Genomic DNA, 2552 nt, shown 5'->3' with positions numbered 1-2552 from the left:
CCACATAAACTTGCAAAGGGGCTGAACTTCAAAGTCAATATGAACTAGAAGTTGCTTACTTGTTGCCTTCAGGATAACAGGATGGATAGTTATTCCTGTAGCAGACAACAACATGCAAATCTGCAAAACATCCAGACGTCACTGAGAATTTCACTTCTATCAGGAACAGACCTTTGTCACAGCAGACATTTCAACTTGGCAAACACAGGTGTAACTAGAAAATAACGGCTGTACTCTTATTAGGTATTACTCTGACCAGATCATGTGCTATCTTCACTGGCTTTCTGGCACGAATTAGCTGCAGCTGAGCTTCTCCTGCAAAAACAAAAACAAGTGGAAATGTTCTGCTGTGAAAAAGGTCAGAATGTGAGTTTCTTTACTTTCAGTTTCAGGATGACTTTCTGGAAGAGCTTTTTGGCAGGAGGTGCTACATAAATAAAAAGATTTCCACACTTCCAAAGCATGGACGCACACACACACACACACAAGCAGATGAAGAGGAGGTAGAGGTGTAGGAGGTAGAGATGGATGATGGCATTCAGACAGTTTAAAGAGGGGCAGCAGCGAGATGCACGGAAAAGTTTGGAGAGTGCGGAGGAGTAATTTCACCAGCCACTCCTGTGTCTTGTTACGAAGGTGCAGGCTGGTAACTAGTCTGCCAGACTGATGTGCGTTAGAGATAAATGAAAAACTTTAAAAGATCAAACACCTAAAAAATAAACAGCACAAGTTAATTATTAAGCAAAACAAAGGGAGTCTTTGCAAAGATTCCTCCAGCCGTTCAGACGCCAAAGCAGCAGCAGCAGAGATGTTGAATTTAGGGATACAGTTTATAGCAGCCATCTGGAGATGAGCATGCACAAAAGCTGCATATTCATTGACTGATATTGTCTGAGCCTCGCAGACGTCATTCTCTGGCAGCCCAAACTTAGAGGGCAGATGGCGGTCAAAGATGTCCCGCCGAACATCATGAGACCCGCGGAAGCAGAACTAATGGAGGGCATGGTCTGGTGGCCTATTGTCTGAGCCAACTGTTTTTCTAGCCTGAGGTGCAGGGACTTGGCTCGCTGCTGTACAGTAGCTGAGTCATTTAGCGTCGGGTGGTTATTTTAATAACACTAGAAATCACTTTTGTTTATGTATGCAGGAAGTATGCACGAACTAAGTTTTGATTGTGTTTAATTTGCAGTTTTGCATCATCTGTGATTGATTTTGTGCCTCGAATTCACATCTTGTTGCACAAAAGCAAGCACACAAAATAAATTGGTGTGTGATCTTTCGCCACTCGCTAATCATAGAGGACAACCAAGTAAATGTCACACAATCTCTGCATGGCTCTAAAATTGCTGCACCTGGAAAATGACTCTCAAATAAGGTCAACTTGAAGGAGCTTCTTTTTTTTTCCCCAGTGAATAAAGGACTGAGTTAAAGGTGTTTGCTTCAGCTCGTATTTTCTATTTTTCTCAATTTTATTCCGCTGCTATTGGTTAAGGACCAGAAAATGTGTGTTATTTTTCTTTCTGAAATGTCAGTGCTGCTGTAGTAACAGGATCCTTTTCTGTCTTGTGCAACTCGCTTTCAGTCTGGCTGCGCATTAATTTGACATCCTTAATTTGTAGACAGGACAAAATGGGTTATCTCTGGAAATGACAGGCAGCGGGAATCAATGTTCATTAACGCAACCTTGCCTGCCTTATGGCTGCTAAAAGACGTTTCAGTGCAGCGCTCAGTGTTCCCGCTTGAGCTGCCTCTATGTGATGGATATGCACAGTGCGACGCCTTGACTGCCTGTGACAGCAGATATATATCCATAATTAGAGAGAGAGATGTGGATTTCACACAAATATAGAAACACCTCCTCATTAAAACAGCAGAAAAGCTCAAGTTTAACTGCAAGAGACGTCTCCCTGAAGCAACACAGCTGACTGTCACGGGCATCTTTCAGCTTCTCTGCTAACATGTTAAAAATATCACAAAGTTCTGCATCTGAAAGTGATCGAAACTAAATACAAGAAATGTCCACATCGGTCATTTGTTACAAACAGGGAGGCGGTTTGGAGTTTTCCTCAAAAGTGTTGCATATTTTCTCCATCTTCACTGGGAAATATTCACAAATTTGCTTCTGGTTGAATCACATTTCAGCCGTTAGGAGGAACTGGTTCTCAAATCTCTATTGCCCTCCAGTGTTTGTTTGACTAAATCACATCTCAGCGCTTGTGTTTGCTGTAAGTCTGCACCTCCAAACAAAGATCATGCAAGCTCTCAGCTGCAGCAGAAGATAAAAATGATAATTTTGACAAAAATAACAAATAATTAGAGCTATGTGCAACTTAAAAAAGACTGAGTTAAGAATGTTGCACAGCTTCTTTAATAAGATTTTAGGGAGATGCAGGCTACACTGAGATAGTTCTGTCATGACCTTGGAAACAGCACTTTTCACTTGCTTTCTGATTCTAGGGCAAACTTTTCTTTTTTTTTAATTATCAGATGTAGCTGAACTCTACATGTCCATCCATCCATTATCTATACACCACTTAATCCTCACTAGGGTC

The sequence above is a fragment of the Stegastes partitus genome, unplaced genomic scaffold (assembly GCF_000690725.1).
Source record: "Stegastes partitus isolate 25-593 unplaced genomic scaffold, Stegastes_partitus-1.0.2 Scaffold916, whole genome shotgun sequence".
Classification (NCBI taxonomy): Eukaryota; Metazoa; Chordata; class Actinopteri; family Pomacentridae; genus Stegastes; species Stegastes partitus.
The sequence above is the reverse complement of the archived record's forward strand: the minus strand, read 5'-3'. Positions refer to the sequence as shown.